We start from the raw sequence: 15396 nt of genomic DNA, 5'->3' as shown, positions 1-15396 counted from the left end.
AATAAATTGAATCAATCTTTCAGTATCTTGTATCTCTTGCATATTTGTGTAATCATCACTGCGTGACACAAGAAAAACACTGAGCTTTCAACTGAAAACACATCAAAGAAATACAAATCGGTAGTTTGTGTTTCCATGCACTTCTGAGGATCTATTTATTATAAGTCTCGGGGAATATAAGATCATTTGTTCAGAAATGGAACAGATCTGGGTTCTCAACTGGATATTCCAGATACATGTCTGATCTCCATAAACATTAAGCTTGTGTATTTCTATTTCATTTAACCACTGCAGAAACAGGAATTTATACTAATTAGACAGTTAATAGATTAAAAAAAAACCCAACATTTTAATTATATTTAAAATTAACCAAAAGCCACACAATAAACCTCAAAATACAGTTTCAGATGTGACATCAAACCTATTTCAATCACAGGTTTCTAGAAAGGTAAACACAGCACAGAACTAGGTTTATTCATTGCCTACAACAATTTTATACTTTCCAGCTTTCCCTTACTGCAGGTACTTCTTATTTTCATTTAAAATGCCTTCCCTCTAGTTACAACTTGCTTTCCATTTTCAGTGACATGTTAGAAACAAAAACCAAGCTGCTTTGCTATCAGCTCACTTCCATGAGCTTTCCAGGCTTGAATTCATTAATCAAAAATTATTTGGGTTTTGGCACAGAAATCCCATTTAGTGTAACACAAAGAACACAGCATCCTTAAACACAAATAATTCCGTTGTATGGAAAAATCTGTGGGAGATGGTGGGGGGGAGAGAGAGAAGGGTCAAGCAATCTTTCTATGAGAGTTTCCTTCTGGAGATTCCTTAGACGATCTTTGAAAAAGGTGTATTTTCCCACCTGATACGTGACATAGAGACCACCCAGGAGGCTGAGCAGTTTCTGGTGAAGAATTTGTATTCTTACGTATTTTAACAAAGTACTTTCAGGAGTCGGAAGCATCCTGTGTCAAAACCATTCACCTTTCACAATGTCAGGTACTACTTAATAGTGCCTCCAAAAATTTAGTGAAAAACATAATAAACTAATATCAATCATGTAATTTATAACTGTGTATAGACAGTATTTTAAATAAATGAAAACTTACGAATAAGTCCCTAGCCACATGAAAAGACTCTGATTTTTATACATGCATACCAAATAGCTTTTCAGAATGCTCAAAATCTCAAAAAAAACTACCCAAAAAAATCCAGTGCAAACCCCACCTGAACAGATTTCCTGGGGTCTTCCTAAAAAATGCATGCAGCTTAGTACTGAAGCAGTAATTGTTTCAATTAAATTTGCAAACAACTTATAGAGTACCCTGTGGGAGTTGTGTTGCAGATTTTACTACAGGTTTTGCTACCAAGAAAACTACAATAAAGAAAAGGTAAGTAATTTAAAACGAACACCTGATGAATACATCCTCCCTCCCCTCAAGACTGCAAATGGTTGTAGGGCTAATTCTTTCAGAGCCCTTTAATTCCTCCAGTATAATCAGATGTCTATAATTACGATGCCCAACTGTTCCTTCTTTTCTGGATTTGTTGCTTGCTATCCCCCTTCCTATTTCCTTTGTACTTTAATTACACACACGTGTTCCTTATTATTTTCCTCCTCCGAACTCAAGCCGATGCAGAGCAAGCCACCCCAGACCCGGGATCAGCCAGCAGCTGTCCGTACCGAGATGGAAGCACGATCTGGTGCAAGCCTGAACAGGGCTCCCTTCCCGCTACACCACGTAGCTGCCCACGTCAGCAAGGTGCGGTGCCGCAGGGCTCTTCGCAGGTACGCATTAACCCAGGGAGCTGGCTGGGTCCGTCAGGCTTGCGCCTTGGAGTGAACGGCTACGGGCTGAAGGCACGTACCGGGGCCACCTGGGGCACCTCGGCCAGCGGGGAGCATGTGTGTCGGTACGCACCCGTCCAGGCATGTGCACTGCCTGTGAGGTAGAGCTGCACGGTATGTGACCAGAACCAACAACTGGTAGGAACTGGACAGTAAATTTCCAGTCTACACATGCGTCCAAACGGTCGTACCCGAATGGCAAAGCCTGTTCCTTCCCTCTTTGGACAGTACCAGTCACTAAGTGCATCGATACGCTTTTGTTTTGTTATACAAGTTGGTTAGGATGCAGAAAAAAAGTCAAATTATTTTTTGGATTGTATGTCTATAAACAAGAAAATGTTTTAATACTAAACTAAGAGACCTTCTTTTTATCTGACTGCAAAGCTACTGGAAATCAGCTAGAACCTTACCTGTGCCCGAACATACATGACAGCATGTATGCACAACAGAAAATGCCAAATTCTTCATCATTTATATATATGTATGTTTATCTATATTTATAAATATAAATATATACACGCATACAGTAGCTCTGTTTCCTAATTAATTTTGATTCTTGCTGTACCAGGTGATTACCTCTAGTCCTTCTTTGGTTCCTTCTTTGGTATCAAATGATCATGATAAATCATGTCTTTTCACTTAAACATTTTTGCTGTAGAACTGTAGAGCACATACTGCACCATTTTTGCTTAGACATGCTCACGTGACACCAGATCTCAGTAACTTACTGAGACAGATACAAAGCTCAATGATTTCAGAAATGGTTTTCAAGAATTACACGAGGTGCAGCGGTATCGATGCCATCAGGGTGGGCCAGTGATTCTCCCCACCTGGGCATTTCACTCTTCTGACTGTCTATGAATTTTCACACACGTACTTTTGCTGTCTTGTGGAGGGCTTTCCCACAGCATCACCTCATCCACTTGATGGTCTCTGTGGCTGCACTTTCTAAGTTAGAATGATTCCCTTTTCTCCCCCCATATAAAGATGGAGCAGTGTCAAAAGTTTTCCATTCATAAGCATAAGACGAGGTATTCAAGTCCTATTTTTTTGGGAAAAAACAACAACAACAACAAGTAAAACCATCAGCTTTGGCATTTTGGTGAATAACCCTAATGGAAGCCAAAGAACTGGTCAATCTGAGCCACCTCCTTTAGGTCTCATTCCCACCAGAAGCCTTACAGTAAAGAAGGCCATCGGTACCAGCTCGGTCTGCACCTCCGGCCGTGACACAGGCTCTTCTCCTGGTCCCAGTGAAGCCATCGTAGTGGCAGAGGCAACTGCACTGGCAGCCCGGTGGCACATGAATTATGCAGATGCATGCCCTGGAGGGACTCTTGGTGTCACTAGGTTCCAGCAGGCGAGAGGTATCTTAAGGGATTGTACTGGAGCTACACCTCCAAAAACTGCTATCCGAATTCTTGAGAAACAACGGTTTCAATGCCTCAGCAGCCAGCCTTCAGGGTTTAACGCAATAACACACTTTCACTGCCAACCTGGAGCAGGTTGGAGGTGGGATGTCTTTCCTCAGCTGTGTCAGAGCACAACCACCTCCCTGGTTTCTGGAGAGAGAACGGGGTTTATGCTGATGAGAAAAATCTCTTTCAGAAACCAAAATCGAACAAAACTGCCTCTCTACAGCAAACTGAACTGCAATGATCATTCTCCACAATACAACAGCTACTGCGGTAAGATTTAAGAATGTTTTAACGCTAAATGACGCCGTATCAACTGCATTATATATAGTGCATACATAGTGTCGGTCTCTTCCATATTACTTGCAACACACTCAACACCTATTACTTGATGTTTTTCCTATGATTCATGCTTAGCTTTTCCCCACTGCCTTTTACCAACTCAAACTGATGCCACGCAGGTCAAACCCCTTGTAGAACTTGATTTCTGAAGTACCAGGCTTTCAGTAGTACTTGTTGCCAGACATGCTTGTACATGACAGATCTACTGAAGAACCAACAAGGTTTAGCCAACCCCAGAACACCTACGATATAAAAATTAAAAATTGAATTTTCTTTTAGTATGAACTTGTAAAGGTCTATTGAATCCATAAACATCTTTTGGTTAATCAGCAGAAAGATGAATTTTCTTGACTTCAGAATTATTCTCTCTTTTGGAGTTATACCTCATGAACAAGTTTTCTGAAATACAGACAGTAAAGCCTGAAAATAAGAATTGTGTTTGTTCACTTTGAAATAAATGAAGATATTCTGAATGCATTTTCTCTTCAGCTCTGGGTGTGTGTGTCAGGTTAGGGAATACTGCAAAGAGTTCATATATCACAAGTCATACGTGATTTGAAAAGAGGGCTTACTAATGGAAATATTACATCCCAGTCATAACCAGAGCAGCGGCAGCTGTCCTGCCCTCCTGGTTCTATTAAACAGGAAAGCGAAGCATGACCAGCATGCAACAACACAGATAAGTTTTGGCTGTGTCAACTTGGTAATCACTCTGTGAAAGCTAATTTTGCTTTTCGGAAAGCGATATGGTCTAGCAAACAGAAGTGGACAGGGAATCGGGCGGCGCTGCTTCCCTCCTGCCACTGGCCTGATGGATGAGGTGGGAGAACACCTGTGTCCTGCACCTACTGCCTGCCGACGTGCATGAACCGAGTCAGACACTCAGACAGCTCCAAATACACTGGGCAGAACCAGCATATACATAAATCCACAATGCAAAGCATACATCCGTGCCCTGACCCTTCATAATCACCAGATTTCACAGACGATAACCAAGACAAAGTCATCTTAGCAATACGTCCTTATGTCTCATGCAACAACCCGAAAATGTATAAAACTACTCATATACTGTATCTGTATATCATTTCTGCTTTCATGCTTCTATATTACCATCTCCCACGAACAACAATTATTTTTATTTTACAGCTACACATATTTCTAGGAAAAAAAACGCAGTGTAGAAAGAAGTCACTGTATATCTTTGCAGTTATGTCATTCCAGAATTAGGTTGTTGCTGGGTTTCCTTCTTCATTGCATCTAGTAAGTGTTTAATCTTTCTGCATCCACATAGATATACTTTATTAAACAACAACCTTCTGTAATAAACAATACATCGGCTTTCCAAGCTCATAATATATAACTCAGTCCCCTGGCAAAGGAAAACAGTCTTTAGAGCTAGAATAAAATCTGTTTGGCAGCTAAGAATATTTTCCAGATATTTCTGACAAAAAAGTATACCCAACTATTACTAAAAAACACATAATTCCTCTACAATTCTTATTTAGAGTAATTGTACAAAGACCATCCTGTTAGCCGGCAAAACTGCAAGTCATAACTGCTTATGAACCAAGATAAAAAAGTTTGAAACGCCTTCATAAGGTGAATTGTTTACTCTAACTTTTAAAAATCACACCCACACCCCCCCCCCCCCGCCAAATATTAAAGCTTCAAAATCCAAAGCATATGTACTGAGCTCATTTCACTTAATTAGTTATATTCAAACCAGATTTCTGACCCATATGCTGGAGCTGCAGTAAAACCCAGGGATCCTACACACTACGTGTTGCTAATTCGAAGGGACAGAACAGAGCCTTGTGACGCAGGTACAGAAAGGGGGAGCAGAGACCCACCTTCTGAGCTCTTCCACCCTGCTCTGCAGGAGTTCAGCATTTACGTTTTGTGCCCTAGGCTTCCGTTCTGTGAAAAAAAGTCCTTTCCAGATTATTTCCCATTTGTATTTTGCCACCATGAGGAAAGCCACAGCTGCCCATACAGCTCCTTGATAGGTTATGCTTCTGCCATTAACTACGGACAAGTGGCACAGACAGGGATGCACCAGGATCAGGAAAAATCACACAAAAAAAGAAAAAAATATTCTGAAGAAATGTGTATTTCTGAGTATCTCCAGAAGGCACAGCGACGTAACCAGAAACGATCTATGCTGCTAGCAGTTTACTCTTGCTAACCCGGTATAACCCCGACGTGTTTATCCCCCTTCCTCTTCCAGAACTTGCCCTTTCACAGACAGCAAACATAGGGCGAAAAAACCCAAAAAAGTAATCCGTCCGTCTGTCCCCCCCAAAAAAAACCCCCAACAAAACAACAACAATAAAAAACCCACCCCCCACAGGTGGACAGTAGAGTCAGTCTTAACCACAGAGATCTTCAACACTTGAGAGGAAGCGAAGGAAACCAAAGGTTCCCGGCAACACACCTGCAGAGGGGAAAAAACCAACAACCCACGACTCTACCATCATATTTGGCAACCAGCTCAACTCTGGATCTGTGCAATAATTATTTTTAAAAGCTATATAAGGACAGGGTATCGTTCAGGGACCAAAGTATATGGGCTTATTCTTGGGATGAAATATTCCTGGGACTAAAGTGTGAGCTCTATTTCCTACTTCTGTTGCTGACTCATGGAAGGGACGCAGGCAAAGAACTTAATTTTTTTGTGCTGTAGTATTCCTCATCTGTAATATGAGGAAAAAAAAAACATAAAAGAAAAAAAAAAAAAAAAAAAAAAAAAGAGACTGCCTTAAACATGGTGAGGTTCAGCCAGTAATTAAATTCATCATATGCTAACATGAAAACCAAGAATAAAATTGTAAGAAACTTGCTGGAGGCAACTACTACTTTTCCTTGAGTCCCAGGGGAGTTGAGCTTATCCTGAGGAGGAAAGCAGAACCCTTCTGTGCCTGGCGCTCCATCGGCCTCTTCCCGACAGATACAAGGAGCACCGTGCAAGGCTGACACAGCTCTCTATTCACGATGGATAGCAAAGGGAAAACTGGCACTTTGGGAAAGATTTGGGCAAGGATGTTTGGGAAAACAAAGCAAGCTGGTCACAATGTGACCTTGAATTTTCCTCCATCTTTTCCTTCGCTTAAAAATCATTTTACATTGACACACCAGCTTCCACCAGCAGTCTGGTTCCTTTCGTTCTCATGTTTTAAAGACCATAAGAGTATCACAACAGAAGGCAATGCCTGATGAACTCAAAATTTCATTCCATCTTTTAAAACTGTGTATCAGCTATCATTTTTTCTATAGTAGGCATTTTCTGCCACGATTATGCAAAAATAAAGAATGAACATAATATATAATAGCTTAGTAAAGAAAATGGAATATACAGAGGAGGGAGGATGGTCAGGGTTTCTCCACATCTCAGACTCTACAAACCGATGAGTCTCTCCACTCGCTGTCTCTGATCTTTCCTTTGTGAACTGGCATGAAATTGTGCCTACCAGCATCTCTTGAGCAAAGTTCTGTCCCAGGATTATATTTGGGTTTTGCTAAACAAACACTCTATACAGCAGCAGCCATGAATAGCTCATCAGCTGGGCTTTAGAGTCCATGTTTTGAAAATTTGACTACTTCCAGTTTGTCCAACGGACAGTTACCCAGCACGGATGAATGCCTCAAGGTCCTCCTCAAGCAGTTTAATCTCTTTTCTCACTAGTACTCAGGTATACGAGGTAACAAATATATCCATGAAAATAAAACCCAAAGAGTGTTCACAGAAATTAAAGTAACAAGGAAATACAGTCTGCAAAAAACAGAATGCGAGTCGTCAAAACTGAAAACAGACGTGCTGACATGCTAAAGATCTAATTTGCCCCAGAAATAATTATTATCTCTATTTACTTATGTGAAAGGACAGAGGCAATAAAAAAAACAACCTCTAGATGATGCTACTCACAGAAGGAAACTAGAATAAAACCAACATGAATATTTACAAATACAAATACTTCGTAGAGGATAGTCAATCCTATGACATAAGTAGTAACATAAAGTACGAGCTAACAGGTTTATTGATTTTACTACTGAAACTTTTAATTGAACTACTATATCATCCTTGCAAAACATATTTACAATGCTTAAACTGATATTACACTTGTTTCTTAAAAAAAAAAAAAAAAAAAAGAGAGCTGGACACTGCTTTAGTTTTATTTGCTACTTTTTAACAGTCAGTTGCTTTTGCACTGTGGTTCCACTCATCAGTATCAACACGTTATTTAAGCACTCTTCTGCTTCCTCCGTACTCCTCCTGTAGATGTCTTTGTCTACCAAGGTCCAACGTGAACTAACACTGACTTAAAGGTAAAGCCAAGTATTTGTATCTGTCAGTAAAACTGAGGTTGTCACAGAAAGCCCCAGGAACACGAGTAAAACCCATTTTTGCAATGTTGAATTCAGTCACTGAATGCCTAAATATGTAAAACTTTTTTAACAAATGTGAGTGTATTAATATGAAACAACGAAGAAGCAATCAGCATGTTTTCACCATCTTCCAAAGCTTTCTTCAAGCAGAAGGGATATACAAAAGACGACTTGGCCAAAATAAGCAGTTGGTTAAAGGCAGAGGTGTGGCCACTGTAATTCTTTAGTACCTGATTAGGACAGTAAACATCTTGAATTTCATTACAAAGGTCACTCCTACAATCCATCCTACCTGCGTACTAGAAGTATAACCGACAGCATCAACAAGTGTTAACATTCCCCATGTAAGCATCGCCCTCACCGCTCAGGCAAGGATGACTTGGCTTGGCGATTAGCCATGCCATGGAGAAAGCACATCCCTGCCGGGCCAAAGCTGCATGTGAAAAGGGACACGGTCGTACGTGGAGCGACTCAAGCCACTCCGGAAGGGATACAAGGCTGTGTTTGGCACAAATCCTGCCACAGCCAAAGGCCAAGGAGGCCCCCAGGAGGTACTGATGCGACTAAATGCTTCATCTGGTTAACAGCAACCACGCACGAGCGAGGGGAGGCGGTTTCGCCCCGCGCTGCACTCCACCCAGCCCACTGCCACGCTGCGCCGTGATGCTCAGTGCCCGAGCTGCCGACACCGACAGAAGCAGGCATGCCGTACAGCACCCCGCGCACGGGGCTCTGCGTCTGCCCGTCCTCCGAGCCGCAGTCACTGATAGCGCTTCGCTTTTTCAGGTTGCGGTGTGCCCTTTTCTTACACAGAACAGTCCAGAACACGTACTGCAGGCTTGTTCTTTCAGAATTTTCAATTCAGGCTCCATTATGTCACCTTAAAACATGCTGTTACTCTGTTTTCTAAGCGGAATAAATTCAAAAGAGACTCGGTAGAAATAAGCATCCTCAGCGACAGGCCATGTTAAAGTACTAAGTTTCAAAATAAAAGTCTATTGAGTTCTGCATACTATAGCTTCTTGCATAGACAAATCTTTCTGATTGTTAAACAGTTAATCTAAATTTTTTTTTCAGGCTTAACACTGTCATCACACTCTGATTGTGAAAAAGATCTGCAACACGATCTAACCATTTTGGAGAGCAGGACTGGCAATGCTTTTTGCTGACGTTAAGCAGCTTTGGCAAACTAATATGCATATATATCTTTTTTTCACATATATCATTCTCAAATATCAAAATTGGATTTGGGTACTTAACAGGAAATGTCTCTGGATCACATGTGTCTCCCAATACTCTCATGAAAATTGATATGAGTTTGGCCAAATTATGAAACTGAAGTAAACCCTCTCCAAGGGGCCTCAAACAAACCTCGAAGCTCTCGGCTCCCATGGCTGAGCAAACCCAACCTGAAACGCTCTCAGGCAACAAAGGACCCAGCCTGGGCCAGCTCACAGCTGGAGGGCACCGCTCTTCATCCCTCAGTCGGGGCCTTCCCCACCAAAGGGGACAGCGTGAGAAAATCCTTTTCCATTTCTCTTGGTGAAGCCCACGATGACCTCAGAAAAGAAGAACAAGCTGATGCGAGGGCACAGAAGGCAGAAGCCGGAGAAGGCAGACGGGCAGGAATGGGTGGCAACATCGAACTCAGCGAAACTCGATTTAAAAGGTCTGATGATGTGCAGCAGCATAGGAAAGCCCACGAGAAAGTGCCAGCGTTTTTAGAGAAGAATTTGAACAGTATGAAAAAAAATAAACTATAAAGAGATGCATTAAACATCAGGAACAAATGTGCGTGTTATGTGGTTGCTGGCTAAGTGAACATCTACCCCTTGCACTCAGGCCACCCAGGCACCAGTCCCATGGAATAAGACAATTTTATGCTGTATTTACAACCTATCACAATGTACAAATACCAAGTGGACCAACCATGGTCACACACACACAAATTATTTCTGGCAATTTTTTTGAGATCGTAACTTTTCAATTTTTTTTTTCTTTTTTTTTTTTGAGTTGCAAGAAATGTAACAATATTTTTGCTGGTCAGACTTTCTGATAGAGATCGGGGTCTGAACAGAAGCTTTAGCATTCACTTTCATGCACTGGGAGTGTAGAGAAGTACCAAAACTGCTGTATTTTATTTTTTTTTAAAGATTATTTTAAAATAATGTGCCACAACCTGCAGAGGTGCTTATCACCTGCTGTGTCACACATGATTTCCACTGAGTGCAAGCCAACAAGATTGCAAGTCAACAAGCTGTTCCAACATTCCTAAGAGACTAGCCAAAAGGGAATTTTCCTGGCTGAGCTGCTTCGGAGACTTGGTTAAGAGACAATGCTGAGTTGCGCATTTTGCCCTAGAACTTGACTTTTTCTGAAGTTCTTGGATTTTACTTTTTGAGCCTCTTGTACATCATTATTTCTGTGCATTTTGCTCTGTAGCAGTGGTAGGAGCCTTTCATTAAAAGCCAAGTTCATTTTTTTTACAAAGACTGACCCTCTTCATCCCACGTACCTTCCTGTTAAAAGTATCATCGTTAAATGAGCAGAACTCTCCAACTCTGCATCTGCACAAGTGTATTTTTTCACAGACCTTCATGTATGTCAAAATAAGAATTTTTACCGTAAGCCCTGAAGTAAGATTCGGTGTAGGCAGCCACTCTCATTAAAGCATTCTAAGAGTTGTCATTAAAGCATTTTAAGGGTTGCTTTTCATGTGGTCTAAAATACATGATATTTACCAAAATGGAAGTCCAAGTGAGAGCTAAATAACCCACTGAAATAAAATAATCAGCCTTCAAACCACATCTCAAGTACTTCTGAGAGCTAAAGTTATTGAATTCCTATCAAACATATAATAAAAATTCCCATTTCCTCAGATGTGCTTTAATCAAATCCACCTGAAATCGTTCACTGAAAACGATTTAAACACTACTTAGTGCTGAGATGCAGTTTGTTTGCAAAATTCAGTTAACAAAAATCTCTGTTGATAGCTAAGCAGCCTCGCACCAATGCACGTGGCACAGAAACATATAAAATAAGTTACACGAAGCACTGAAACTGTATGTGGGACTTAGAATAATCACTGTGTTTGTTTACTGAGAGGATGTAAAGTGACTTTCATTCAATGGAGAAAGTTACCATCTCCGGCCAAAAGCAGTAAACACCACGAAACCCCCCTGCTCACTGTCACACATACCCCGAAGCCACCAGCCTCTGTCCTCTCGCCTGTCGGCAGCGCCTCTGGGCTGTTTGAAAGCAGATAGAGTGCTGCCAGGCTGTGTTAGCAACTGCCTCTGCACCCAACAGCTAGGAAAGAAAGATCAGATCTTGGTTCAAAAATTGTTACCTGAAACAGTTTCATGATGCTACACCTGCTTACAGCCCCTGGGGACCAGGTCAGAACCTGGCACCAAGAAGGAATATAGCACAGAGGCTGGGAAAAGCCTGATAGATTTCCTCTTCATAGCAAGGTGTGTGGTTTCTGACTAACCAGAAAAAATAGAACTGGCTGAAATATTTTCATCAGTAATATGGACTGAGTAAAAGCAGGTGCTAAAAAAATGCAGAGATATAGCTAGGCAAGACAGCTGTATTTTTCATGAAAACGGAGGCAGAATCTTTACCTTCAGGAAGTACTGCTGTCAACTTTCAGAACAGAAGCTGCCTGTACAAATCAAAATAAAGCATTTTGCTTCTTCACTCCTCATCTCCCATGAGAAGCAAGGGAGGAGAACAAAATGAGCAAGTTGAAAAGTTCCTTGTGAAAATCTGTTTTTCTTTTTCGGTCTAAAGTACAGTAACCAAGGAAGAAATTTATACCCTGACCTGCTTACTAGATATTCCACCCCCCCACCCCCCCCAATGTTAATAAGCTTATCCTATGTCAGCAACCACATTTCTGAACACGCCCCCCCCCCCCCCCCCCCCCCCCCCCGTGATCTCTTCATGGGTGGACGCTTCAGTGTGGGAGACAACCAAATGTTTTAAAGAAAGCTACACAGCCATGGTGTAAGAGGGATGGTGTGGCATGAATAAATAACTGGGTTAAAAAAAGTGGAAGCAGAGGGTAGGCAATAGGGATTGGAAGCAGAGGGTAGGCAATAGGGATTGGAAGCAGAGGGTAGGCAATAGGGATTGGAAGCAGAGGGTAGGCAATAGGGATTGGAAGCAGAGGGTAGGCAATAGGGATTGGAAGCAGAGGGTAGGCAATAGGGATTTCTGCTCCAAATGCAGGGAAGTGCCAGCCGAGTCGTGCAGGGACCTGCTCTGCTCAGCATGCGCACGGGGGAGCAGCGAGCAGCAAGGTGACAAAGCCTCTGGTGACATAAAGCTATTCAAAGGCTATAAGGCTGTCAGGTAAGTGCAAATAGCTGCAGAGTGACTGAGCAACATCAGTGGCAGGTGAACTTCAATACATGTGAAGGCAAAAGAACGTATCCGAAAATATAACCTTGGCCTGATGTACAAAAGGGCAGGCTCTGAGCGCAGCATCGCCAGCCAGAAGCAAGACTTGGGATTATGGCAGGTAACTCCACGGCAGTATCAGCTCAGTGCTCATTGCAATAAAAACACAAATCAAATCCTATGAATTATTAGCAAAGGAACAGTGAACAAAACAGAAAACGTAATTATGCCACCATACAGAATCAAAGTCACCTCTTACCAAACCAGACATGTAAGAACAGATACGTAAGAACCAGACGTAAGAGATACATCAAAACACAACAAGGATTATCAAAGTTAAGCAATGGCTTCAAACCGAGGAGGAACTGAGCGTTGCTGGCACTCCTCACCTTGGACGAGTAACCACCGAGGAAATCTGACAGAGGTCTACAAATTGTGAGTGGCGTAAGGAGGATGGATGGGGACTGACAGTAACTAGAACCGTAAACGAAGCTGACGGGAATCAAGTTCAAAAAAACCCTGATCCACAGAAGCTGTTGCCTAAGGATACTGTGGAGGAAGTTTAAAAAGGCTTGAGAGGAGACTAGAAAAAACACCAGGAAGAGCGGTTTCACTGAAGGTCACTGGAGTAACAAAGCACAAACAGGCTCAGGAAACCCCTGAGCTACAAACGCTCAAAGGCTTGGAGATTTCCAGGGGGGCACACTATATTATGTATGCATGTTTGCACCACTTATTCCTCCTTAGATATCTGCTTACGCTCATCACAGGAAACAAGAACGACCATACTGATTCAGGTTAGGGGTTTGTCTTAAGAACTTCAGAGACGGTACTTAAGAACATGGTACCCTATGTTCCTAAGTTTGCTTACTTCACTCCTCATACAATTTGATTACACAAAACTCTTAAGAGCTTGTAACTTGTAACTTAATTTTGGATACCTTGGTGAATGGAAGCATCCTACAACTTGACAATAATTCTTTTTCATCCCCATAATGGGGATTGGAAATCTGAAGTTGGCCAAGTGTGCTCCGCCAGGAGGTTGGTGCGGCAAAGCCTGGCAGTAGGAACGGGCAGGTGATGGCGCAGTGCTGCATCAGGCTGAAGATCCAGAGAAGCACCACGGTCAGAGCGCTCTGCTGTGCCTTAAAATGACAGATGCAGCAAGAACCTAGAAGGGTACTCGATGACACCGGAGAAGTGAGTAGTGTTAAGAGAGGTGATGGCAAACTCACATCACAGATGTCTTCCAAGGTAATCAACTTTTATAGTGAGAGCCAAGTAAGACAGCGTTCCTAAAATTAGATCAAGAGGCTCATAGAAGGCAAGAGTTCAAAGAGGATGAGAAAAGGTTACTATACCACAGCTGGAGTGGAAACATCAAAATTCTGAGTGGCAATGTGAAAATCTGTACGTTTTACTGCTAAATCTTATCACATGCAAGCTATTTAAGCAACAGACATGAATACAATCACAAGTGGAAACAGACTAAAATCCCTTCCAGTAAAAATATTTTTTAAGGCATGAAGGTTCTAAGAGTCACACCCGATTTTTATTCCCCTGAGACTAAACACTTGTGCAGTTTTGCCTAGCAATGCAGCTCACTTCGCAAAAGTAAACACTTGCTGTGATTATGGATTCCTGGAATGATCAACCAGCCTCTGAAAACAAATTACTTTGAAACAGGAACATAAAACTAAAGACAATAATATTCTTCTATCAAACACTGAAACATTCCAGCTCTTGCTACCAAGGCAAGTAAGAACAGAGGAAACAGCAGACATAGAATTCACGTCTTCAGACGAAACAAAACCAAAAAAGCAAGAAAACCAAAAAATCTCTGGATGCTAGGGAATCCAGCCGGAAGTTTTAATCACTTTTTTTCATGAATCATCTTCAAATCACTGCACTACATATTCCGGCAAATTCTCAGCACCTGAAAATACTTTCATTGAGGTTATATGAAATTGTGTATATTATCTTTGGTTTGGTTTAGTCTGTGGACCCAACATGGCAATTTCTCTAATTACTTGAAAGTTGTAGCTAAATTTAAAAAAGCATATATTCTAAAGAAACACCAGGCTAAGATATTCACAGTCAAAAACATATTCCCACTTCTGGTTTCCAGATAGCAATTTTGGGATAGGAAAGGAGCATTATTTCCTGAAGTGTACCGTGTATTTAATCGCCCTTTTATATTCTGAATAATAGGAAGGACTGCTTAGATCTGAAGTGAAGGGAAACAGGAATAAAAATAAAAATAAAAATAGAAGTGCATTCCTTCCACCTCCGGGAAGCTCAGAGGAGCAGCTACCATGGCAGATGGCCTGCTGGGGTTTGGCCCAGTTAGAAATGCCCGTGATGAAGGGTGACTTGGGGTGGCGTACCTGGTGTTGGGAACCGCTTCCATACCAGCAGCCTTCATCCCACATTGGCGTTGTAAGTCATACCTGAGTTACCGTAATGGATGCTTTGATTGACAGCTATCACTTGATCGCACAGCCCCACAAATTACAAAGCTTCTGTCTGCTAAAGAGGCTTGTCTGAAAAGAATCGTTACCAAAATAAGAACTATTACAGCTGCCCACAACAGTTATACGCTGAAAAAGCTCGTGCGAGCAGCTTCAGCACGAGCTCAGCCTGCAGCAGCAGGGCCGCCGTGTTGTGGGGAGCACTCGAGCCCCACGTCCCCCGCGCAGCCTGCCCCGTCCCTGCCCAGATTCCCAGGAAAACGCGAGGCCCTGTGCCCCAGCGTGCCCCAGTGCGCACCAGCAGTCCCACAGTACTCCTTCGCTCCTCCTATTCCCTGATGGCTGAAAGTAAATTTTCCCTCTAGCTCCCAGGGAAGAGAGAGGAAAGAAGGTGACAGACAGCCAGGAAAGGGGGAGCAGAGGAGGCAAAGGCCAAATAGTTTTCCTGGGGCTTCTTGCTTCCCACCCACCAAGCCACATTCCACAGCTCCACAAGGGAGAGCCCCTTCTTTCATGCAGAAGATAA

At 42.2% G+C, this 15396-nt stretch overlaps 1 protein-coding gene across 4 annotated transcripts in view; it reads right to left on the bottom strand.

Annotated features, from left to right (window-relative positions):
* CBLB (Cbl proto-oncogene B) overlaps window positions 1–15396 on the bottom strand; it is a 133726-nt gene that overhangs the window by 66954 nt on the left and 51376 nt on the right. The window lies entirely within an intron of this gene.

This window comes from Falco cherrug, chromosome 2, assembly GCF_023634085.1.
Source record: "Falco cherrug isolate bFalChe1 chromosome 2, bFalChe1.pri, whole genome shotgun sequence".
In the NCBI taxonomy this organism is placed as follows: domain Eukaryota; kingdom Metazoa; phylum Chordata; class Aves; order Falconiformes; family Falconidae; genus Falco; species Falco cherrug.
The sequence above is the reverse complement of the archived record's forward strand: the minus strand, read 5'-3'. Positions and strand labels throughout refer to the sequence as shown.